General features: G+C 42.2%; 1 long non-coding RNA gene across 1 annotated transcript in view; it reads left to right on the plus strand.

The window, feature by feature from the left end:
- The first annotated feature begins 355 nt into the window (after positions 1-355).
- Positions 356-25,646, plus strand: part of LOC138843877 (uncharacterized) — a 310,222-nt gene continuing 284,931 nt past the window's right edge. The window contains exon 1 of the long non-coding RNA XR_011379007.1: positions 356-538. This is a non-coding gene — a long non-coding RNA (uncharacterized lncRNA). The remainder of the gene's footprint in view (positions 539-25,646) is intronic.

A 25,646-nucleotide genomic window follows, 5' to 3' on the forward strand; every position in this document is an offset into this window, starting at 1 on the left:
ACTGCAAATGGAAAAAGAACACTAGCTCAGGCCAGTAGTAAAATCATAGGGAACACAAGGAAAGGATTTGAGGATGTGAAAAGTGAATCACAAATAGATACAGATACAGCTCACACAGTTCTGGGTAGGAAAGGATAACACAGCAATGTCTCTGAACCATTGCTTCCAACAGAATGTGCAGATTGAAGTGAGATAATGGCAGGGATGCTGGGAACACATTTTCAAAATGGGAAACCATTCACATTCCCAGTGAGTGTGGACTCTGAGTCTGCCCTTTGATCCTGTCTGCCAGACAGTAATTGGCAGAGAGGGCGCTAGCCCGACAGATGGCTCTGAGCCAAAAAACAACTGAGAATTGGACACGTTGGAGGGGAGGAAAGCTCTTAAGAAACTCAAAGAGGGGGACCCTAAAGACAACTGTGGCCATTTGTAGATGAAAAGATCATCTTTTCTTGTTCCAGAGACCCCTCCAGAAAGAAAGAGAAGGCCACCCTAGAGAACTGTGTGGAGGAACTGGGCTAACACAAGAGAAGACAAGGTAAGGTGAACTCTTCTTTTGCTCATAATAGCTTAGGGTCCTGAAGAGGCAGTGGTATGTGATCACCACTGGGTGGGTTTATAATTTGTGGTGTTATCATTAGCCCTAAGAGCAGCAAAATGTATATAGCTCTCATTTTTGTGTAAGATTAAGGCACTCCCTCGAATTCCCTTAAGGAAGTCACTACAGCATTCCTTTTGGGATTGTTAGAACTTGGCTAGTATTAACATTATTTAGCCTGGCATGGGACAGAGCGTGCAAAGAGAATTATGTAACTCTGCCTTTAATGTCATATACATTAAATAATATTTATAAAAATGAATTTTTTACCTGTTGATAAAAATTTAGTTTTTCAAAATAGGTAATCTACACAAAGTTCTGTCACAGTGACTTGCACATGTACAAGCTCACACAAATAGTGAAATACCACCATGCACAGATCCTGCAAGCATGTAATGAGTCCCTGCTGTGTACTGAATGTTAAAATATCCAGTGATAGCTATCTGGCTATACTTTGCATTTCTTGTTTATCTCAGTCTCTAAATGTTGATAACGTTTTCTCTACAATTGCACTGAGTTTTTTTTTTCTCAAAAATCATGAATAGTATATGATTTGACTATCTCTCTCAATATTCTCCCTCTCCCTATGAATTAGTTGCTGGGGTGATGAGAAATCCCTGGATCCCAGGGGCCAGTACTGTGGCGCAGTGGGTTAAGATGCTGCTTGTGACACTGGAATCCTTAGCAGAATGCTGGTCAGAGTCCTGACTGCGCTTCCAATCTAGCCCTCTACTAATGTTTCTGGGAAGGTAGTGCCACGGGTGCACTTCTTGGCTCCTGGCTTCAGACTGGCCCAGATTTGCAACTATTTGGGTATTTGCTGATTAATTACTCAGCAGATGGACAATCTCTGTCTCCCTTTACCTCTGTTTTGTCCCTCTGTCTCTGTCTCTAGTCCCACCTTTCAAATAAATAAATAATCAATCTTTGGGGGAAAAAAAGGATTTCCCACTAGACTTGCCTCCCAGATGCCATAATTAGGTCACATTTCCACTTTTTTTTTTTTTTGACAGGCAGAGTTAGACCGTGAGAGAGAGGGGGAGAGACAGAGAGGACAGAGAGAAAAGTCTTCCTTTTTCCATTGATTCACCACCCAAGTGGCCGCTACAGCTGGCATGTTGTGGCTGGCACGCTGCACTGATCCAAAGCCAGGAGCTAGGTGCTTCCTCCTGGTCTCCCATGGGGTGCAGGGCCCAAGCACTTGGGCCATCCTCCACGGCACTCCCGGGCCACAGCAGAGATCTGGGCTGGAAGAAGAGCAGCCGGGACAGAATCTGGTGCCCTGAGTGGGACTAGAACCCGGGGTGCCGGCGCTGCAGGTGGAGGATTAGCCTAGTGTGCTGCGGCTCCGGCCACATTTCCACCCTTAATCCATCAGCCAGTGACACATAAGAATGTAAGGTATAAATGAATGCATGAATTTAGAGAAGCAAATTCTGTTCAGATTGTAGCAATCAAGAATAATTGTAGATACAAATGAGTACATAAAGGAATTCAATATCAGTAACACATTTGGAACTTAATTATTTATTAGAAGAACACTCAAAAACCATCACCTTAAAGAAAAAAGCGGTCTGCACCCTAATGTTTATTGCAGCACAATTCACAATAGCCAAGACCTGGAACCAACCTAAATGCCCATCAATGGTAGACTGGATAAAGAAATTATGGGATATGTATTCTTTAGAATACTATACTGCAGTAAGAAACAACGAAATCCAGTCATTTGCAACAAAATGGAGGAATCTGGAACACATCATGCTGAGTGAAGTAAGCCAGTCCCAAAGGGACAAATACCATATGTTCTCCTTGATCAGCATAGCCCTGACTGCTAATGGACAACTTAATACATTATCCCTCATAGTATTTTTTTTTTGTCTGTTCTACTTAATATGACTGGTTTAATTCTGTAATTATCACACAGTTATTCTTAAGTGTTGAAAATTAACTGAAATGTGATCCCTGTTAAACATAAAAGTGGGAATAAGAGAGGGAAGAGATGTATAATTTGGGGCATGCTCGGGCTGACTTGCCCCAATTGGTAGAGTTGGAAACATACCAGGGGATTCCAATTCAATCCCATCAAGGTGGCATGTGCCAATGCCATCTCACTAGTCCAAGTGATCAATTTCAGTTCACAATTGATCATAATGAAAGGACTAAGAGTCAAAGGGAGCACATAAACAAGTCTAGTATCTGCTAACACTAACCGATAGAATAAATAAAGGGGAGAGTGATCCAACATGGGAAGTGAGATACTCAGCAGACTCATAGAATGGCGGATGTCCTAAATAGCACTCTGGCCTCAGAATCAGCCCTAAAGGCACTCGGATCTGGCTGAAAAGCCCATGAGAGTATTTCAGGCATGGAAAGCCAAGGCACTCTGGCAAAAAGATCTCTGTGAGTGAGATCCCAGTGGAAAGAACAGGTCTTCAAAGAGGGAGGTGCCTTTCTCTGAAGGGAGGAGAGAACCTCCACTTTGACTATGACCTTGTCTAAACAAGATAAGAGTCGGAGAACTCAAGGGGCTTCCATAGCCTTGGAAACTCATGACTGGTGCATAGGGAGATTATTGATGCCATAAACAGGAGTGTCAATTTGTAAAGTCAACAACAGGAGTCACTGTGCACTTACTCCTCATGTAGGATCTCTGTCCTTAATGTGCTGTACACTGAGGCTTAACGCTATAACGAGTACTCAAACAGTATATTTCACTTTGTGTTTCTATGGGGGTGCAAACGATTGAAATCTTTACTTAATGTACACTAAACTGATCTTCTGTAAAAAAAAAAAAAAAAAAAGAAATTATCAATTCCCAACTTGACTCTCACTGGGATTAAACATGACAATAGGTCTGATCTGATTTCATCATGATTTAAAAAAAATCATCTATTATTTTTCACTTTATGTTTCTGTGTGGGAACAAACTGTTGAAATCCTTACTTAAGGTATACTAAGCTGATCTTCTGTATATTAAGATAATCGAAAATGAATCTTGATGTGAATGGAAGGGGAGAGGGAGTGGGAAAGGGGAGGGTTGTGGGTGGGAGGGACGGTATGGGGGGGAAAGCCATTGTAACCCATGAGTCGTACTTTGGAAATTTATATTCATTAAATAAAAGATGAAAAAAAAAAAAACCATCACCTAATTTCTATTGGGTATACCTGAACTTCAAATGGGAAAAGAAAGTTGGTTGACTAAATCCATGCAGACAATTATTCCAAATAGTAATGTTTTGATAAATACAATGAATGAGCTTGGGAAAATACACAAACACTCATATTGGAGGAAAATAGTAATAATGCTGAAAAGACTGAGGAGATAAGTGGCAACACAATCTCCTAAGCACATAATACAACAGGGTGCAGAAGAAAAGCAGTAGGATTTCAGGTAGACTAAGTGAAGAAATCACATTTCTTTTTTTATTTTTTATTTTTTTTTATTTTTTATTTTTTGACAGGCAGAGTGGACAGTGACAGAGACAGAGAGAAAGGTCTTCCTTTGCCGTTGGTTCACCCTCCAATGGCCACTGCAGCTGGCGCGCTGTGGCCGGCGCACCGCGCTGATCCGATGGCAGGAGCCAGGTGCTTCTCCTGGTTTCCCATGGGGTGCAGGGCCCAAGCACTTGGGCCATCCTCCACTGCACTCCTGGGCCACAGCAGAGAGCTGGCCTGGAAGAGGGGCAACCGGGACAGAATCCGGCGCCCCGATCGGGACTAGAACCCAGTGTGCCGGCGCCGCAAGGCGGAGGATTAGCCTAGTGAGCCGAGGTGCCGGCCCCAGAAATCACATTTCTTGATTGAGAAGAATACAGGCAAGTCTGTTTATGTCTATTTGGTGAAACACTTTGCAGTAATACACATGATCTTGGGATTTCAACGTAAGAAAGACATTGTAAAGCTAAGGAGATTCAGACATGTAAAGCACAAGTGATTATAAGGTCCTGCCAGATTGATTTATGAGGTATAAATGACACAACTACCACCTAAATGTGTGCACATGTGTAGGTATCTCTTCCAGAAACCCAATGACTACCAAAGTAATTATCATTTCCTTGTTAGTTCTATTGTGAGGACAAACATTTGTTGGTCTGCCTAAGAGCCTTCATCTTGAAGAGGAGATTATTTTAAGATTTGTCATCTGACGGGCCCTATTGAGGAAGTAAAAATATGTGCAATTCTAATACAATTGTCAGGTTCAAGCTCATTATTTGTAATGAACTAAGGAGATTGTGGCTCTAAAAACTAAAGGTTCTACAACAATATAGCAGTGACAGGAATGAAAATAACCTTAGCTGATGTATAACTAGTAGTTATTGCTGGAATTTTTCTTGGCCAACAGCCCAAATGCTGGGTTTGAAATTTTATAAATATACTAAAATTTAAAAGGAGCCGTGACTAACAACCTTAGGAGAGGGAAGGGTAATGCAATGCAAAAAAGAGAATTTTTAAAAATGGTGAAAGGGTGAGGTGTGCCCACACAGTGACATAGTTCCTTAGAAAATGTGAGAAGAGATTTAACCAATTTATTACCAGGAGGTACTTAAAACCACCATGTTCACGTCATTAGAAGAGAGACACTATAATATATAGGCCATAAATTACTGAAATTATTACACGAATATACAAAGAAAATATGAATGTTTGAAATAAAGGATAAAATAGTTCTTGTTAGAGACACTGTTTACTCAAAAGGCTGACTGTGCATATATAAATGCTATGAAAGGGGCCGGCACTGCGGCTCAATAGGCTAGTCTTCCGCCTACGGCGCTGGCACACTGGGTTCTAGTCCCAGTTGGGGCATTGGATTCTGTCCTGGTTGTCCCTCTTCCAGTCCAGCTCTCTGCTGTGGCTCGGGAGTGCAGTGGAGGATGGCTCAAGTCCTTGTGCCCTGCACCTGCATGGGAGACCAGGAGAAGCACCTGCCTCCTGGCTTCGGATCAGCGTGGTGCGCTGGCTGCAGCGAGCCGGCCACAGCGTCCACTGGGGGTGAACCAACAGAAAAGGAAGACCTTTTTCTCTGTCTCTCTCTCACTAACTCTGCCTGTCAAAAAATAAATAAATAAATGAAACAAATAAATGCTATGAAAGGGGTAACTTTAAATTCCTTAGGTAACCAACACACTTCGGCATTTTATAGTGAACTTCCTACAAAAAAATCAACAGAAAATTTGAAGAATTTGATAGTATATATACATGTATGTCTCAAAAATAATTCTCTTCTATTTAAAAATGAACTTTAAAATATGTATTCAGCATGAATTATCTTCCATTTGAAAATAATTGCCTATAAATGATATAAAAAAAGAATGTTATAGGAAAACACATAGCTTTATGAAACTAAAGCAATTTAATGATTGTGGTTTCACATATATTTATGGGAAATGTTTTGAAATTCATGTAGAGAACTGAAGAAAATTTTAAGATGAATGATTCAAATTGAGGTCAGCTAAGTTATAAATCAAAACATCAGTGTAGTTCACAGTACATTTAGTTCCAACGTAGTTCATAAAATAAATTGTTCACTTGCTGAAACAAAGCACATAAAATTTTCAAATTTATTTTAGTCCGAATTGACATCTTTTGGACAAGCCAGAATTAACTCCAGCATTTACTCCTTTGTGTAAATCCCTTTGATTGCTCACCATTGTCTACTGGGTCAAATTCACAATTTGAGGCTTATAGGCAAGTCAATTATATTCTCTGCAGTAAAGGTGATTCAATCTACTTATTCTAATTTTTTTTTCCTATTTCAGTAATTCATGATTCACAGTTTAATAGTCACTCACTTAGTTTTAAAATGGACAGGATAATTTTAAACACCCTCCTAATCACACTGAAATGGTTTCAAGTTCTCTTATCATGCATTTTTTTTTTTGAACTAGTTGCTGCAAGCTCAACATGTGGGTACAAAGTGTGTCTGGAGGGGAACAAACAAAGGAGAGAAGTCAAGTCATATCTCATGGGGTGAGCCTCTACAGGGCTTATGTTTGGCAGGCAGTAATGGTGCCCCGGTTGCTACCCAGTTCTTTAAAAGGAGCCAGAAATCTAACTTTTACGCCAAGTCTTCCAACTTTCAAATTGATTGAAATTTAAAAAAATATGCGAAACAAAAATGAAAATCAAGTTTCCAGGCTGAATATGGTCTCTAGACTTCTAGTTTTAATCTCTGTGATGGATTATAAACCAACAAAATACCCAATGTACAACATAATTTTCTTTCTTTTTTTTAAAAAGGTTTATTTATTTATTTAAAAGTCAGAGTTATAGAGAGAGAGGGAGAGACAGAGGGGGAGATTTTGCTGATTCACTTCCCAGATGGATGCAGCAGCCAGGGCTGGGTTAGGCCAAAGCTAGGATCCAGGAGCTTTTTCCAGGTCCTCCATGTAGGTAGAACTAATAAGGTTTCTTAGTAGCAGGGAGATGGATGGGAAGTGGAACAGCCAGGACATGAACTGGCACCCACATGCAATGTCAGTGTTGCAGGCAGTGGCTTTACCTGCTACCCCACAATGCCGGCCCCTATGTTAACAGAATTTCTGCCTCAGTATCTTTGTCTCTGCAAGTTCATGAGCAGGACAGCTACTTTCCCTCTCTTCCTGTCAACTTCTCCTGATCACTATTGTTATAAACTGAATGTGCCCTCCCCAAGTTCATATGTTGAAATCCCAGCCCCTATGTGATGGTATAACTGATGATACTTTTGGGAGGAGATTAGGTCATGATGGTGGGGCCCTGTGAGTGGAGTTAGTGCCCTTTTAAAGAGACCCAGAGAATCCCCTAACCTCTCCCACCTGTGAGGTCATGGTGAGAAATGTCTATCTGTGATGAAATGGGCCCTCGCCAGTTGCACTGGCACCTTCATCTGCTACTTCCCAGCATCCAAAACTGTGAGACGTAACTTTCTGCTGATTATAAGCCACACAGCATAGTCTCTGGTATTTTCTTTTAGCAACCCAAACAGAATAATATACTCCTGTTTCCCCAGATCCTTTCTTTCTCTGAATCCACATAATATTAAGTCTGCTACTGAAATGAATTCTGCCTGGGGTCATACTCATAAAAGTGTAAAACCCCTAGAGACAGAGATTATCTTTCTATGCCAAACATGAGTCCTTCAGTAAATGTTCATAGAAATGAATTACCTTGGATACGAAGGATACCACAGATGCCTCATCAGCAAATACTTTTCATGAAGATTTTCATTTGAGCCAAACAATATAGAGTTAATATTTACAGGGCTAAATTCTACTGGAAAAAAAAAATCAGTTAAATCATGTTTCCTTAACAGATGGTGCATCTGTGTCTCCTAATGCAATATCCTGTGTGGAGTCGTCATAATTAAGTAGTAGTTGTCTGCACAGTCTTTAGGAACTGAATATTCTTTCCTCTATGAGGCCTCTGAGTGTGTTCCAAACCTGGTCCATCACTGCTCCTGAATTTGGTTCAAAGTGAAAGCTCTCCCTCCTTGATTTCAAACCATTTGCTAATCATTGTTGGGTGCCGTTTGGGGAGTCAGGCAGTTTATAGTAAACCAGGCCTATATGGTTAGTTCCTAAAATGACCCATGAACCTAGGACACAGAGTTTTCTTATTATTAACAGCTTGGTCTAATGCTTGAGTTAGTATAAGGGGAAATCAGTGGGGTTTGAGGAGCGTTGAAGTATTGTTTTTCACTCTGTTGGGCATTAACCACATCTATAAGACATTTTGATCAATCATATTTGTTTCTGTTTGATCCATATGGATTTCTTCGTTTATGAGGCAGCTGGGTGTTGGAAAGAGCATTGGAACTGAAATCAAGAGATCAGTGATTTAATCTTTTTTATTTTATTTTTATTTTTTAATTTGACAGCTAGAGTTAGACAGCGAGAGAGAGAGAGATAGAAAGGTCTTCCTTCCATTGGTTCACCCCCCAAAATGGCCGCTACGGCTGGAGCTACGCTGATCCGAAGCCAGGAGCCAGGTGCTTCTTCCTGGTCTCCCATGCAAGTGCAGGGGTCCAAGCACTTGGGCCATCCTTCACTGCCTTTCCCGGCCACAGCAGAGAGCTGGATTGGAAGAGGAGCAGCTGGGACTAGAACCCAGCACCCGTATGGGATGCTGGCTCCGCAGGCGGAGGATTAACCAAGTGAGCCACAGTGGCGGCCCCCAGTGATTTAATCTTGGAAAGCAAGTTACCTAAGCACCTCAGGCCTGGTTTTCCCTTGTGGACGATGGAAAAATGAGAATGCCTCCCTCTTACAATAATCCTCATTTTAGGATTAAATGAAGTAACATATATGAAAAACCTTTGTGAACATGTTATCCAAATGTTCACAAGTGTTTATTTAAATACTGCATGCACTTATTTCCTTCGTGGGAGACACCTAATTTCTTGGGACTCCTTTGGAGATATCAAACTATTGCTGGGCCAGATCCAGTTAAGCCCATTGGTTTACGTATTCTCCATGGCTGTTTCACTCAATAGCGATACAGCTGAGAAATTTCAACAGAGACCTTGTGTCCTGCAAAGTCAAAACATTTAAATATGTAGCTCTTGACAGAAAACATTTTCTGACTCCTGTGCAGGTTTTCACTTCCAGGAGGTAGTCAAACATTTGGCTTCAAGTCTGAGCTTGAAGAGTGCCCCAGCTAGACCCTCTCAGGTTTAGTATTTATTTTTCCTGTGGTCAAAGGGCAGGAATGAAAACACCTGTGGGATTTGGGACCAGAACAATAATTACTTCTCAGTCTTATCTCCTGCAGCCAGAAGAAAACATCTGCTTTTTAAATTCTGCAGAGAAGGGCGGAATTAAAAACTGTCTGGAGACTTCCGCCGTATCTCTAGCACAGAGAAGGAAGAGTGGAGGCAGGCGAGAACATTTCCGGTTTAACTGAATGAGAAGTTAAAGCAAATCGAATTAGTGAGGGTGAAACCTTAGCTTTAAAGTTTAAACCTAAAGAGGTCTCATGGCTGTTCTTGAACCAATAAATAGATGTTGGTGAAAGTCCCACTAACTCTTTGATTTGCTTAATAAAAGTCATTTAAAAAAATCAAATGGATCACCGGGCAGGAATTTGACCGAAACACCTTCCAAGTGATAATTAGCTTGCCAATTTTTCTCTGAGTTTTATGTTAGCATAAATATTCATGACACATTCCCCATCAAATTGTAAGTTCTTCAGGAAACACTGTTATCAGTTTAAGAAGAACATGAATCAGACTGATAAAGCTAATTGGTTAGGGTTCTTTTTTCTCCTTCATTTTAAATAAAGCTGTCGAAGCTTCCCAGGGTAATGAAGAGCTTTGTTGTTATGACAACTGCTTATTGCTTTCTCTTTGTGATGTGATAGGCAACACATCAAGAATAATTAAAACAAATGATAAGCGAGACGCATCCACTGAGAGGAATAAGCCAGCATAATTTTACAGTACAAATTGTACGGTTTTCATGGCTGGAAACATAAAATCTGAGCTGGCCATTTGCACTGATTTCCACTGTTTCTTTATGCATGACTCTTGTCACACAGAAGCAGAGTGCTTCTCACCAACCAGCCTGTTCTCCCAGACAGCTTCAAACCCGGAAGTGATTCATGGTTTGAGGGCACTGGGGCGCTCCCTGAAGTGGTTGAGGAGGCTTACTTGAATCCTCCAGCAAAGAGGAAGCTTACGGAATTTGTGGTTCGGTAGCACAAGACAGCATTCCCTTTCCTTTCTTCTTCCCTTTCTCTGTTGCCCTCTGTACCAATTCTTTGAATTTGTTGGCATTATCTCTGTTTCATAGTGCAAGAATTTGGTCCCAGAGAAGTGTGTGGGACATGTCAAGGTCATTTTGTGGGAATCAGACTCAAGTCTTTTGGTACCAATTGATTTTACATGCAAGTACTTCAAAAAGTTTGCGGTGAAATGGAATTCAAAGATAAGTTTATTTTGGTGAAAATTTCTATTTTGAAATCTTTGGGTGATTTTGAAAACCTCATGTGCATGAATTTCAAAAATGCATTAGGCTAGCTTATTCAGGCCCCAAACAGCCACTGATCTACTTTCCATCATGTGTTAGTTTGTTTTTCCTTGTTGCTACAAAATATCCCAACCTGGGTAATTTATAAAGAAAAGAAGTTTATGTTTTACAGTTCTGGAGGCTGGGGTGTCCAAGAGTATGGGGGCAAGGTGCAGCCATCTAATGAGGGTCTTCTCTGTGTCATAACACAGGGTGGGCATCGCATGGAAGGACAGAGCAAACTCGTCAGCTAGGCTCTCCACTCTTATTAGAGAGCCACCAGTCCCATCACGGGACTCTAGCTGATGACTTTCATTTTAATTCTCAAAGGCACCACCTGCAATTAACATCTGAATTAAGTGCCCACTTTATGAAATTTGGGGAATACATTCAAATCACCAAAAGTGAATATGGATTAATTTGTACTTTCTGGAATTTTATATATGTATATATGTGTATATATATGTATTATTTTTAAATTTTGACTTCTTTTTCTCAATATAAGTATTTTGATATCCTTCTGTGTTGTTCCACATTTTAGTAGTTCATTCCTTTTTATTGCTGAATAGAATTCCATTGAATAGATATACCATATTGTTTGCAGATGGACTTTTGGATTATTTCCATTTATTGACTACTTACAAATAAAGTTGTTGTAAACATTTGTGTAAAGGTTGATGTGTGGATCAAGACTTGTTTTTCTGAGGTAAATACCTGGGAATGGAATGGCTAGTAGATGTAACTTTTTAAGGAGTTGTTAACCTATTTTTCAAAGTGGTGATGTGATTTTACATGCTTTCAGCAGTACCTATGAGTTCCAGTTCCAAAAGAAAAGCAAAAATTCTTTATGGGAGATTTAAATAAAAAGAAAAAAGATTAATTTATTTCGGCTTTGTACTCTTGAAAAAGCATTTATTTTACCTTTACTTTTTTTTTTTAATAGATTTATTTATTTTTTGAAAGGTAGACTTAGGGAGAGCAAGAGGCACAGGCAGAGCGAGAGAGAGACAGATCTTCCATCCGCTGGTTCATTCCTCAAATGGCTTCAATGGCCAAGGCTGTGCCAGGCTGAAACCAGGAGCAAGGAGGTTTATCTGAGTCTCCCCCATTGGTGCAGGGGCCCAAGCACTTGGGCCACCCTTCACTGCTTTCCCAGGCATGTTAGCAGAGAGCTGGATTGGAAGTGGAGCAGCTGGGACTTGAAGTGGTGCCCATATGGGATGCCGGCTCTACAGTAGATTGCTTTACCCATTATGCCTTGCCTTCACTTTTATAAAGTATTTTGCTGGATATAAAATTCTAAATCAGTATTTTTCTTCTAGTAATTAAAAGATGCTGCTATACTGTTTACAGTGAGAAGTCTGTTATCCTTATCTTTGACTGCACATAATATGCCTTTCTTCCCTTGGCTGCTTCAGATTTCTTTTCATGACTGTTTTTTTTTTTTTTTTTTTTTTTTTTGACAGGCAGAGTTAGACAGTGAGAGAGAGAGAGAGAGAAAGAGAGAAAGGTCTTCCTTTTCCGTTGGTTCACCCCCCAAATGGCTGCTATGGCCAGTGCGCTGCGCCAATCTGAAGCCAGGAGCCAGGTGCTTCCTCCTGTCTCCCATGCGGGTGCAGGGCCCAAGCACTTGGGCCATCCTCTACTGCCTTCCCGGGCCACAGTAGAGAGCTGGACTGGAAGAGGAGCAACCAGGACAGAACCGGAATCCCAACCGGGACTAGAACCCAGGGTGCTGGCGCCGCAGGAGCCTAGTGAGCCACAGTGCCGGCCTTTGTGACTGGTTTTGACCATCTTAACATTGATGGTCCTTGATGCCATTTTCTTCATTTGTGTGTGTGTGTGTGTGTGTGTGTGTGCTGAGGTTTGTTGGGTGTCTAGGTTTTATGGGGTTGACTTTATAGTTCTCATCCAACTTGGAAAATATTTGGCCATTATACCTTACACCTTTTCATATTTTATCTGCCCCTTCTCTTTTGTGGACACCAGTTACATGTATCTTAAGTCACTTAGTTGTAAAATTCATGGAAGCTCAGTTCATTTATTTTTTTCAGTTTTATTTCTTTCTTTAAGGAAAGAGTTTGAAATTTTTTTTTCATTTTTTAAACTTTTATTTAATGAATATAAATTTCCAAAGTACAGCTTATGGATTACAATAGCTTCCCCCCCATAACGTCCCTCCCACCCGCAACCCTCCCCTTTCCCACTCCCTCTCCCCTTCCATTCACATCAAGATTCATTTTCGATTCTCTTTATATACAGAAGATCAGTTTAGCATACATTAAGTAAAGATTTCAACAGTTTGCTCCCACACAGAAACACAAAGTGAAAAATACTGTTTTAGTACTAGTTATAGCATTAAATCTCAATGTACAGCACACTAAGGACAGAGATACTACATGAAGAGTAAGTGCACAGTGACTCCTGTTGTTAACTTAACAAATTGACACTCTTGTTTATGGCATCAGTAATCACCCTAGGCTCTTGTCATGAGCTGCCAAGACTATGGAAGCCCCCTGAGTTCACCAACTCTGATCATATTTAGACAAGGCCATGGTCAAAGTGGAAGTTCTCTCCTCCCTTCAGAGAAAGGTACCTCCTTCTTTGATGACCCATTCTTTCCATTGGGATCTCACTCGCGGAGATCTTTCATTTAGGTTTTTTTTTTTCCCCCCAGAGTGATACACAGCAGACCCATAGAATGGCAGATGTCCTAAACAGCACTCTGGGCTCAGAATCAGCCCTTAAGGCATGCGGATCCAGCTGAAAAGCCCATGAGAATATTTCAGGCATGGAAAGCTAAGAGTTGGAAATTTTTAAAATTTTTACTTATTTATCTATTTATTTATTTGAAAGGGAGTGAGGGTGAACAAATGATATCTCTCTCCCATCCACTGGTTCACTCACAAGAGCCGAGGCTGGGCTAGACTGAAGCTCAAGCTGGGAACTCAATCCAGATCTCCTGCGTGGGTGTCAGGGACCCAATTACTTGAGCTACCACCTATTACTTCTCAGAGTGTGCATCAGCTGGACACTGGGATGGGGAGCAGAGCTGGGACTTGGAAACAGGCACTCTGAAATGGGATGTGGGCATCTCAGGTAGCATCTTAAATGCTATAACAAACACCTGCCCCTGCAGTCTTTTTTTTTTATTTCTGTGTTTCCTTTTGGGTAACTTCTAATTCTGTGTCAGAAAATCCACTAAGATTTTTCATGTGAGCACCTAATCTATTTTTATTCTCACACAGTATATTTTTCATTTCAGGCATTGTAGTTTTCATTTCTATAAGTTTGCTTTCCATCTTTAATAAATTTCTGTGTCTCTGCTTAACAATTTTTTCCTCTACCTTAGTGAACACATGGCATACAGTTATCATAACTCTTTCAGTGTCCTTGTCAAATTCTATCACCTGTGTTACTCCTGAGCAGAATTCTATAATGAGGTGTAATTATTTTATACTCCAGGGAGACTGCCTGAAGATCTCCAGAACTCACTGTGAAACACTCTCCTTTTTGACACCCTGAACAATGAGTTCTAGCTGCCTGGGCCTATCTAGACTTCCAGTTTGTTTCTCAGCTCAGGCAAAAGGATAAGAATCCTTTCTTATTCTACAGCCTGGGAAATTTTTTCCAGTTAATAAACTGGACATTCACAGTACTCATCTAATTCTTCCCCTATTTTTCAGCAGTCATTGCTCTTAATTTTATGAATTCCAATGTCCTTTTTTTTGCTAAGAAAAAAAGATTTATTTTCTATTTATTTGAAAAGCAGAGTTACATAGAAGAGGAGAGACAGAGCAATGTGCCATCTGTTGGTTCACTCCCCAAATGGCCACAATGGCCAGGGTTGGGCCAAGCTGAAGCTAGGAACCTGGAGCTTCTCCCACTTATGTGCAGGAGCCCAAGCACTTGGGCCATCTTCCACTGCTTTCCCAGGTGTATTAGCAGGGAGCTGGATCAGAAGTAGTACAGTCAGTCTTGAACTGACACCATATGGTATGCCAGCTTTGCAGGCAGAGACTTAACCTGCTGTGCCACAATGCCAGCCTCAAACTCCAATGTCTTGAAAGACAGTTTTTTTTTAACATACATTTTTTGTTTTGTTTGTTTGTTTTTAGTTCTTTTAGCCAGGATGTAAATCTGGTCCATGCTACTCATCTTGGTAGGAAATGGATGTCTTAGTATCACTTAAAGACTCTGACAGAGACTCCTGCAAAGTAAAGTGTTAAAATAATAATAAAGAGTATAAATTCCTTGAACATGGTTGATAATAAATGTTACACAGGAGGTGGGCAATATGGTACAGCGGAATAAGTCTCTGCAGGCAATGCTGGCATCATCAGAGTGCAGGTTCGAGTTCTGGCTGCTCCATTTCTAATCCAACCGCCTGCTAATGTGTATGCTGGAAGGCAGCAGAAGATGGTCCAAGTGCTTGGACCCCTGCCACCCAGGTGGAGGACCCAGCTGGAATTCCAGACTCCTAGTTTCAACATAGCACAAACCCAAAATCTGAAGCCATTTGAATAGTGAACCAGCAAATAGAATCTCAATCTCAACCTCTCTGTTTCTCTCTCTCTTTCTCTCTCAATAACTCCGCCTTTCAAATAAATAAATAAATAAGACTTTTCAAAAAATGTTACACAGATGAATAAGTACTGTGTTTAGAGGAGAAGTACTGTGTTTAGAGGAGATACTTCTGAGGAGAAAGGCAAAGGGTTGAGGGACACGTAGGATTAGATATTTGCCTTCTTCCAGCCACATCTTGCTGGTGGGAAAAACAGAAACAGAGTCTTCAGTGATGTCATTTGCCAGGTACTACTGGCTTAGGAAGGAGCAGTGGAAGTCACAGATACCCATGAAGTGAAGCATTGCTTTTGGCAGGATGGAAGCTGTTCAATGTTTCATGCTAATGTTTTCACAGGAATAAAAGAAAATATATTTCAGCAGAGACTCAAAAAACCACCCACCCACCCAATGAACCAACCAACAAATGCAAGTGGAATTTATAGTGCCTCAAGTATAAAGTATCTTCAGATTGAGATATGTCATTTATAAAATAATGTCACAGCACTTCAAAAACCAGTCTGTTGCTGCCGTGATCTAATCCTGCACTTTCTTCATTCCTCACCAATTAAATGATGTATTATATGAATGTAGTGATGTTTAGGGAGAGCCCAGTGTGCCAGCACAGAACATTACCTTGGCTGTGTATAATGAGGAATCCTGTGGCCTGAGAAAACAGGAGACTGCTGTGCTGACCAGCATTATTTTGAGTGCATTATTCTCTATATAAAGCTGAGGGCCACTGAGAGTTTGAAAAGAAAAAAAAACAGGGGCTAAGCTGAATGAGTGTTACATAATTCTTGAAATACAAACTGTCCTGCACTTTTTTTTTAAATCCACTTGAGTACCTATAAAGCTCTGTAGAGGGATTTTAATGACTTAATGCAAGAACTGTACAAAGAATTAGCAAGGCTGAAGATTTTTTTCCCCTCTCCTTTAAACGTTTGAGTAAAGAACAAGATAGTTTCTGAGGTTGAGATATGTGGCTTATTGGCATAAAAAAAAAAAAAAAGTGGACCACAAGGGCCATTTTCAACCATGGGAGCGTGTTCAACCATGGGAGTGTGGCTTTGTATTTGGCCCTTTTATGTAGGGATTCCTCTCCACAACATAGCTCACATCCCTGAACAGGCAAGCCAGAAGACCATGTGCTAAGACCACGGTTTCTATATAACACTGTGACCTACTCTAACATACTTTCTCAAGGCAAATGTTTAGTTGCTATTATATTGCACAGAAATTCCGTCTCTGTTACATATGGGCAACATGAAATGATTGCAAACATCCATTGTCCTCCACCAGTCATTCGTTTCTACTATACTACAGACCAGTCAACATGCAAATATTCTAGGAGTGCTATCACACATATCACAAGGGAAGTCTTTTTCAGCTCATTAGTCAACATAGAAAACACTGATCAACACTGAAGGTCTGAATGCCTTGAGAGAAGAAAGAATAACTTAAGGGAGGCAAGAACCACAGATACCATCTACTTCAGAAGTGTGACAAGGAGCATAATGCCATCATTCATGTATTCAGTTTTTCAATTCAAAAAATTTTTATTGAGTGTAAACAAATGTATTAACTTATATCTATCCCTTTTCCAAAAAAGACTTTGTGTTGTGGCTTGGAGGACTCAATCCCAGTTCCCAAGACCAAAAGTCCATAGAATAATAGGTTACAGAAATATAAAAGGTCGATCATAGTTCAGTGTAGAAAGGGCTGTACAATGAAAGGAACACTGATTATGACATTGAAAGCCTAGGGAAAAAAAGGAGAGCTCTACTGAGAAAAAAAGTAGGACACGGTGCATAATGAGAAGTGGAAATGGCTCTGAGATAGACAAGTAGGTTTTATCATACAGTCAACATAGTTGTGATATAAAATGCCAACAAAGGAACTAGTTGGCAAGGAGGATAAGTTCAATTTTGTAAATGTTGAATATGAAAGCAATGTCCAGTTGGTGACTGGATATACTAGCTTAGAACTAAGGCAAAAAAGTTCCTGAACTGCAGTCAGAGTTTTTGGAGTTAGCTGTTTCTGGTGGTATTTTAAAATATTGTTTGATGGGATGAATATCTTACAACAGCTTTAATGGGTAACCCAAGCAATGTGGAAAACCTGAATTGGGAGATGGGAACATAGAAAGGCAAGAAAGAAGGCAAGCATCAGTGATGTAGCAGAAATTAAGACTAGAACAGGTAGTTGTGGCTGAGTGGTTAAGGCGATGGACTTCAAATTAAGAGTAGAAAATTTCTTGGGAGTGGGAAGAGAATGTCAATGGTGCCAGATGCTTTAGAAGAGTTAGGGAGACCAATCTAGAAATTGGATGCCAAAAGATACTTTAAACAGATTTAGTGATGTGGTGAGACTGGAAGTCAGATTTCTGTGAGCTGAAAAGTGAATGCCAGGGAAAGAAGTATGGACTTTAAGTGAGCTCCTTCAAGGTGGGTTATCTGTGAAAGTATTTAACCCTTCCAAAATTTGGATTCTGACCCATAAATTGCATTTTATTACTAATTATCAGTGCACAAAATGCACATACACAGCTAATTATCACACCATTGTTTATAATGACAGAAAATTGGGAACAACCTTAACATTCAATTATAAGGCATTGATTAAGTAATTTGTGATTCAGTTATGAAAAAAGCATACTGTCCTTAAATTTAAATTGAAAGAAATATATAGACATTAAAAATGCTTGTGAAATTTTCTCTAAGACTTCTGTATGAAGGCAGTATTCATTTTTTAAATGGAGGAAAGTCTTTTAAAAGTGTGGCGCACACCAAAACTAAGCTTGATTATGAATCAAGTACAGAGATGAGGCAGTTAGGGGAGGGAATTAGTCAAAGAGGGGGTTTTCTTTTCTTTGCCTTCTCCTCCTCATCCATCTTCTTTCTTATTCTTTAGATAGTTAGAGACCCTTATTGTTTGCTCCAAGAAAGTAGCCAGTTGAGAAAAACTCAAATCCTAGGAATTGGGCATAAGGCAGGGAGGAATAAGTGAACAATTAAGATTCATCTGAATTGGGAGAAAATCAGACTCAGAGGAGAGTTGAAGTGTGTAAGATTAAGCAAGAATGAAGATAGGATGGGATGAGAGAAAGATAGATGAAGCCATAAATGAATGTGTGTGTGTGTGTGTGGGGGAAACAGGGAGAGAAAGTCTGAGAAATGTCCATTTAATGTAGTTTCCTTTTTTTGTGAAAGAAAAATCTAGGTCATTGCACTGCAGAATGTAAGTGAGGTCCTGGGTGTGGCTGAAGACTGGAGAAAGGTTGGAGTTTGGAAATAACAAATTTTGTACATAGTGGGGAAAAACACATCATTCTTATGGGTAAAAACTTATACTGCATGCCTTATTTCTTTGGATATTGATTCCATGATACATCTGAAAAAGAGAAGCAGAGACTAAGTGGAATTCACCCGCATACCTGTGTGAATGAATAAAGTCCTGTCTCTCTGTGGGGAGCAGCTCGGACTAGACTAAGTTACTGGAATTAAGACTTATTCTATGCATCTGCTCTCCTCTGTGGGGAGCAGCTCGGACTAGACTGTTACTGGAATTAAGACTTATTCTATGCATCTGCTCTCCTACAATATGGCGCTGGGAGAGGAGAAAACAGCTTCTACCCAGCTGCCTCCAGTTCAACCAATTAACTGTAGGACTTGCTCCTGATTGGAGAGCAGCGTACTTGGCGTGTGGGCAGCCGAGTTAGGATTGGCGGAAGAGGACTATAAAGGAGGAGAGAGACGGCACGCACCAGGAACATCTATGGGGAACATCTAAGGGGAACACCTGTGCAGCCCCCGAAGAGAGCCGGCCGGCGGTGTGCCGCTCCCCTGCGGAAGTGGGGAATGTGGCCAGGGGGAACTGCCCTTCCACGGAGGTGGAAGGGATAGTAGCCAACCCGGGAAGAGCCAGCAGCAAGCCCGGGGAGGGCCGAGCAGACAGAAAGAACAGCGCAGGGTCTTGTGTCGTTCCCCCATGAAGACGGGGAGCGACATAATGGTGCCGTGACTCGGATATGAAGCCTAGGCAGGGCTTAGTGTTGCTCCTCCACGAAGAGGGGGAGCGACATAATGGTGCCGTGACTCGGATAGGAAACCTGACTCGGATTAGGAAACCTGACTCGGATAGGAAACTTAGGAGGGAAGAAACGGGAAGAAGTGGAAAATACCGGAGAGAGAGACTAGCAAAGAGCCTAGGGGAAAGCCGGACGAAAAAGGTGCCAGAAGAAGCTATTGAAAGCCTAGGCATAGACTCGGATATGGACTGTGGGAAAGAAGTTAGGATTGAAAGCGAAACTGAAAGCTTTCATAGACTCGGATGTGGACTATGGCGGGGAAGCTAGGAGACTGAAAGCGAAAGTGAAACCTGGAGGAGGCTTGGACTCGGATACGGACTGTGGGGAGAAGCCAGGAGAAATGAGAGGAATATTGTTGGAAGAAAACTTAGGGAAACGTACCGGGTAGAGAAAAATGTTAGGGAGGATGAAGCCGCGAGTGCAGGCCGAGGCGAAGACTTAAGCCACCTTGGAATTCTTCAAGTCACCCCGGGGAGCAAGAGGCGAAGATCTGGAACCAGAGGCAGAAACGTGGGCCGCCAGGTTGGAATTCGCCAGGTTAGTCCGGGGAACTTGGACTGAATGCCGGTGGTGGCGGAAACATTCGCGGAAGCCGCCGCGTGCAGAGAGAGCACGGGGCGTGAATAGATGGGGAACGCCGGGGCTGGCGCGAGGCCGTGGTGCGGGCGCGAAGTGCGTGGAGACCGCGGAGCGTGCGCGCAGAGCCGGGAACCCGCCGGCGGGGCGAGGCGCCGGGAAGCCGCGCAGAGCCGTGAAGCTGCCGCGGGGCGAGGCGCCGGGAAGCCGCGCAAAGCCGGGAAGCCGCGCAGATCGGAGAAGCGCGGGCTGAAGCGGCTCAGAGCCGGGAAGCCGCCGAGAAGCAGTCTCGGGGCGGGCGCCGGAAAACCGCGGGGATAAGAGAAACAGAAGTTTTAGAAGTAAAGTGAGAGAAATAGGAATGTTGGCAGACAGAAGTAAAATGGGAGAAATAGGAATGCCCGGAGATAGAGAAATAGAGAAAAATAAGGCCTCCCCTCAACATGCCAATTAGAAGGCTTGGATTCGGTCTGCCCGATTAGTGAGGCGATGAGCACCTGGGCGGCTAGCCGCAGGTCACCGAAGACAGGCACGAATTAACATCAGTAAAGCTTCCCCACAATGCAACAATTAGGAGGCTTGGATTCGGTCTGCCTGATTTAAGGCGGTAAGCGCCAGCAAACAGCTCGACCAAAGCATGAGCTGCAGGTCACCGAAGATAGGCACAAACCAACACTAATAAGTCTCCCCCACAATACGGCAATGAGAAGGCTTGGATTCGGTTTGCCTGATAGGTCTTGTAAGTCCCCTGCAGGCAGAGCAGAGCATGCGCTGCAGGGCACCGAACACAGGCACGTATCAGCGCCTAAAAACCTCCTCACAACATGGCGAAGAGAGGACCCGGATTCGGTTTGCCTCATTGATAGGACTTGTAAGAACCTGTGGCAACTCTAGCAAGTAGAGCAGAGTGTGTGCTGCGGGACACCGAAGACAGGCGCGTATCAACGCCAAAAAAATAAAAAGAAAGGGGGATCTGTGGGGAGCAGCTCGGACTAGACTAAGTTACTGGAATTAAGACTTATTCTATGCATCTGCTCTCCTCTGTGGGGAGCAGCTCGGACTAGACTGTTACTGGAATTAAGACTTATTCTATGCATCTGCTCTCCTACAATATGGCGCTGGGAGAGGAGAAAACAGCTTCTACCCAGCTGCCTCCAGTTCAACCAATTAACTGTAGGACTTGCTCCTGATTGGAGAGCAGCGTACTTGGCGTGTGGGCAGCCGAGTTAGGATTGGCGGAAGAGGACTATAAAGGAGGAGAGAGACGGCACGCACCAGGAACATCTATGGGGAACATCTAAGGGGAACACCTGTGCAGCCCCCGAAGAGAGCCGGCCGGCGGTGTGCCGCTCCCCTGCGGAAGTGGGGAATGTGGCCAGGGGGAACTGCCCTTCCACGGAGGTGGAAGGGATAGTAGCCAACCCGGGAAGAGCCAGCAGCAAGCCCGGGGAGGGCCGAGCAGACAGAAAGAACAGCGCAGGGTCTTGTGTCGTTCCCCCATGAAGACGGGGAGCGACATCTCTCTATCTCATGACAATCATTTTCATGTATTTATTGAATTCTCATGATCAAGGCAATGAGGAAGTAGCAAAAATGATGAGCTATGGTGCCCATCCTTACAGAACTTACGTCTGGTTGGGGAGATGAATCATAGCCACTTGAAAAGTTAACTACATTTCAAGGTAATTTTACCATAAATGATGAAAGTGGCATAAAAAATCAGAGATGATTAATCATATACAACTGGAGCAGTCAAGGAAGATTTCATATTATTTTTACATTGCCTTTGTATATTTATTTATTTATCCTTTCCAATAGAGTGTGCACTGCCATATTCATCTTCAACCCCTATCACATTTTCTGGTACATGACAAGCACTTAATAACCATTGCTGAATGAATGGACTAATGAATAAATGAATAAACAAATCAAGTCAGATTTGAACAGTGGGAAAGGGACAGAAATTCATGCCAATAGGGTTATTGCCACATACAAAAATACAGGAGAAAAAAGAAAGGGAAGAAAATAGCATATACTAAGGCCAGCACCACGGCTCATTAGGCTAATCCTTCGCCTTGCGGCGCCAGCACACCGGGTTCTAGACCCGGTCGGGGTGCCGGATTCTGTCCTGGTTGCCCCTCTTCCAGGCCAGCTCTCTGCTATGGCCTGGGAGTGCAGTGGAGGATGGCCCAAGTGCTTGGGCCCTGCACCCCATGGGAGACCAGGAGAAGCACCTGGCTCCTGCCATCGGATCAGCGCGGTGCTCCAGCCATAGCGCGCCGGCCGCGGCGGCCATTGGAGGGTGAACCAACGGAAGGAAGACCTTTCTCTCTGTCTCTCTCTCTCACTGTCCACTCTGCCTGTCAAAAAAAAATTTAGCATATACTGAGTATTTACATACCAGGTAGTATGTTATAAGCCATCATCAATGTTATTACCTCATTTAATTATCACAGTAACCCTGTGAAATGACATAATATCCCCACTTTAAAGGATGGGAAAAATAGAGTTTCAGAGACATTAAGTAACTTTCTCACATAGTGAGCAAACTTCAATGCTAAGGCTTCAGTTCCTGGGCACCAGGCTGGCTAGGGTAATGAATAAGTAGGCTTCCATAAAATCCTGTGCAAAGATGTCGCTGCCACCAGGTTGGCTGCATCATATTGTGCTTCTCTCTGTCTCTCACTTTTTCAATGTATTGATGAAAGAGCAAGAGCGAGAGAGAGACAGAGAGAGAGAGACTGACTTCCCATCTACTGGTTCACTCCCCAAATGCCCAAATTTCTGTAATGGCTAGGGCTGGGCTGGGGCCAGAGCCAGTAACTGAGAACACAAATCCAGATCTCCCATGTAAGTGAAAGGAACTGAATTACTTGAGCCATCACCACTACATCCCAGAGTTGGCATCAACAGGAAGCTGGAGTCGGGAGCTAGAACCAAGAGTTGAACCCAGCTGCCCTGATGTGGGACGTAGGTGTTTTAAACACTAGGATAAATGCACTCTCCTCTACTTTAAACCCCTGTAATTACTAGTTACTTCTAAAAACACAGATGTGCTGATGGCCTGAGCCCCTTTTACATTAAGATCTAGAACTAAAAGTCCTCCTCCATGTGGTGGAAAGGCCCTGCATGGCCGGGCCCCTGCTTGCCTCCCTGGCCTCATTCCCTGATAGCTTCCCCATTCCTCAAATGCATGCTCCAGCTTTGATGAACTGTGTTTGCTGATTCTTCCTCCTCCACCTTCCCTCACACTGTTCTCCAGGGCCCAAATGCCCTCCTTCTTTTGGGACTATTCATCTTTCTAAATTCTGAACCCCATGGCAGCTACCCCTTTTCCTAACTTGTGTGTAATGTTGGTTGCATGAATGGATCTTTTGTCTTACTGAAGCTCTGTCATCTTGTCTTCTCTACTCCTTGCCCCCAGATATCTCTGATAATGGACTTTTAGCTCTGTCTTCTCTCCAATAGTGCCCTTGGCCAAAATGCAGTTTAATATTTCTACAGCCACAAGCAACCTCTCTACTTTAGTGTTATGAACCACAGGAGAAATTGGGGGCCCTCATCCCCACAGCTATGACTCTGAAATTTCTTTTACTTCTCTAACTGTGGAGTCCCTTTTCTTGTGCCATGGGATAAAGAAAAAGGAACTAATGTTGTGCATGCTTGTGTCCTGAATTCATGCAGAGCCCATAGAATTGTCTAGTGTTATCTGTTCTCCCTGCATCCTGTCCTGACCCAACTTACATTTTTCAACAGTTTTGAGGTGTCTGCTAAGCTACTGAAGAGGAAGCTGCTGCCAGCTTTACCTTGTGGCGGGAGGGGGGGTTGGCAAGAGTGCAACCATCCAGTTCTCCCCCAGACAATTTTCAAAACTCGTAGGCTGCAAGGAAAATTTGTGTCCTAAGAGAGACACCTTCTCAGCAACAGCACCAAGTGACACCCAGGGATTAATTAGCACTGCTGGAAAATAAATCTCTTAGAAGAATTTTGCTTCCCTGCAACAGAAAGCTATTTTCAAATTTGGACCAATTTGCTACTATTAAATGAGACTTAGGATTGCCTTCTTTGAGTATTCCTCTTGCTCTGGATGTAACTGATAATTCCAAAACTACCTATCACCCTTATTCCCACAGGGGCCACACCGCCAAACTTTGCCTCTGTAGGCTGGGTAGAGAGGGTGGGCAAATGCTGTCTTTGCTGCAGGCTAGGCTTGGAGTTAAGTATTCATGGTGGTGGTAGTGGTGGTGCAAATTGTAATTAATACACAGTTTGAGGTGACTCAAGTTCAAGAATATATAGAAGCAACCTTGTTGGCGCTCACCTGTATAAAAAGCCAGTAGGGGAATAACGATCATCTCAGGAGCTCCTAGGAGAAACTGCAGATCCCTGCTCTCTAGTTGCTAAGCTAGAAGAGTGCAAGCAGTCACCTATGAGTCCATATTTCACCAGGAAAGAATGCACAGCCCATCCACTTCTCCACATCTTCCTACTATCCTGAGTGCTGGAAGCTCCCCAAGGAGCCCAGAACTGCAGCTCTCCTTCCATCTTGCTCTAATAAAGTGGTTTCACAGAATATTTGACTGTGACTTCTTGACTTCATTAATTTTTACAAAATCTGATAAAATTTCTGCTGTTTATCAAAGAGAATGAATGTTGTCTCCCAGTAAGTACAAAGGCCAGATGAAAGTGTGAAATTAAAACACATGTCAAGATTACATCTTTAAGTTGTTCATTTGTGTAGTTGCTAACAATCTATACCTATTCCTAAACTCTTTAAGGATTGAAAACAAGTAAAAGCTATAGGTAACCTAAATAAATAACCAAGCATTTTGCTAAAGGCTCAATTTTTTTAAAAAATCAGAAATAAAAATTTAGAAATACTGGAAATCCTTTTTCTGAGTAAGATATATTCCCTAAATTATGGGATGTACAGAAATTAAACATGGGTCATTAAAGTTTCTAAGAAACACTAAAGAAATAAAAGTAAACACTCAAACATCAGTGTGGCTACACTTAAGATTATTTATTTATAATAAATCCTTTTATTATATGTGTCCTTGCATTCAAGTGTATAAAAATCTGTTGGTGTTGTCAGATTGCTGTCATGAAAGGTAGAAACAACTTATATGAAATGGTCTCCTTTTCCTTAATACTGGATTACACTATTGAAAAAATTATTTAAATTCAGTGAAATTTAGGTGTGAAACTTTGAACTCTGATAGACATGTAAAACAGCAGTTTAACATGATTTAGGCAAGATCTTAATTTTTATTTATTTATATTTATTTAAAAGGCATGGAAATAGGGAGAGGAGGAGGAGGAAAGGAGAGAGAGAGAGAGAGAGAGAGAGAGAGAGAGAGAGAGAGATGTCTCCCATTTACTGGTTCACTCCCCAAATGTCCACAACACTGGGGCTGAATCAGACCAAAGTTGGGAGCCATGGACTCAGTCTCTCATGTGGGTGGCAAGAGATCAAAGTACTTAAACTATTACCTGCTACTTCCCAGGGTGAACATTAGCAGGGAGCTGGGATGGGAAGCAGAGTTGGGACTTGAACCCAGGCACCCTTATATGGGCTGCAGTCATCCCAAGTAGCATCTTAGCCACTACACTGAATGCTCACCCCAAGTTTTAATATAATGAGTAAAGTATATTGCAGTCCCATGTCCTCATATCCAATTCATTTGAATACGGCTGTAGTGTCCCTCCCATGTTCAAGGGACTGCACAATTGCTGGAAGCAAAAAGACAAGGAAAATGTCATCCTCTACAAAGAAAAATATCCTAATAGTGTGACAATACCAGCATGTGAATTAATCATGACATAAGAGCTACAG

Source organism: Oryctolagus cuniculus, chromosome 9 (genome assembly GCF_964237555.1).
Source record: "Oryctolagus cuniculus chromosome 9, mOryCun1.1, whole genome shotgun sequence".
Taxonomy (NCBI): Eukaryota; Metazoa; Chordata; class Mammalia; order Lagomorpha; family Leporidae; genus Oryctolagus; species Oryctolagus cuniculus.